The sequence below is a fragment of the Trichechus manatus genome, unplaced genomic scaffold (genome assembly GCF_000243295.1).
Source record: "Trichechus manatus latirostris isolate Lorelei unplaced genomic scaffold, TriManLat1.0 scaffold00005, whole genome shotgun sequence".
NCBI classification, from domain to species: domain Eukaryota; kingdom Metazoa; phylum Chordata; class Mammalia; order Sirenia; family Trichechidae; genus Trichechus; species Trichechus manatus.
In genome coordinates this window covers 9119674-9120822 of record NW_004443941.1, presented here as the reverse complement: position 1 = coordinate 9120822, position 1149 = coordinate 9119674, and positions in this window count along the sequence as shown.

Genomic DNA, 1149 nt, shown 5'->3' with positions numbered 1-1149 from the left:
AAATCAAACACCTATGCTCTTCAAAACACTTCACCAAAAGAGTAAAAAGAGAACCTACAGACTGGGAAAAAATTTTTGGACAGTACAAGTCAGACAAAAGTCTAATCTCCATAATCTACAAGAAAATCCAACACCTCTACAACAAAAACACAAATAATCCTGGTTAAAAAATGGGCAAAGGAAATGAACAGACACTTCATCAAGGAAGACGTTCAAATGGCCAACAGACACATGAGGAAATACTCGCGATCACCAGCAATTAGAGAAATGCAAATTAAAACCACAATGAGATACCATCTCACTCCGGCCATTACCGGCACGAATCAAAAACACTGGAAATAACAAATGTTGGAGGGGCTGTGGGGAGATTGGAACTCTTATGCACTGCTGGTGGGAATGCAAAATGATACAACCATTTTGGAAAATGATACGGCGCTTCCTCAGAAAGCTAGAAATAGACATACCAGTGGATCCAGCAATTCCACTCCTAGGAATATATCCTAGAGAAATAAGAATCATCACTCGAATAGACATGTGCACACTTATGTTCATGGCAGCATTGTTCACAATAGCAAAACGATGGAAACAACCTAGATGCTCATCAACAGGTGAATGGATAAACAAACTATGGAACATACACACAATGGAGTGCTATGCAATGAGAAAGAACAATGAATCTGTGAAGCATCTCATAACATGGATGAAACTGGAGGACATTATGGTGAGTGAAATTAGTCAATCACAAAAGGACAAATATTGTATAAGACCTCTATTGTAAAAACCCATGAAAAAGTTCACACAAAAATGTAACAATCTTTGTTGGTTACCAGGGATGGGCGGGGTGGTTAGGAAATACTAAATAGGCAATAGATAAGTGGTATCTTGGGTGAAAGGTGAGACAGTACACAATACAGGGGAAACTAGCACAACTTGTACAAGGAAAGGTCGTGGAAGCCCCATAGACACATCCAAACTCCCTGAGGGACTGAATTGCTGGGAGGAGGGCTTTGGGGACCATGGTCTTGGGGAACATCTTGCTCAATTGGCGTGACACAGCTTATAAAGACAATGCTCTACGTTCTACCTTGGTGAGTAGTGTCTGGGGTCTTAAAAGCCTGTGAGCGGCCATCTAAGATACTCCACTGGTCT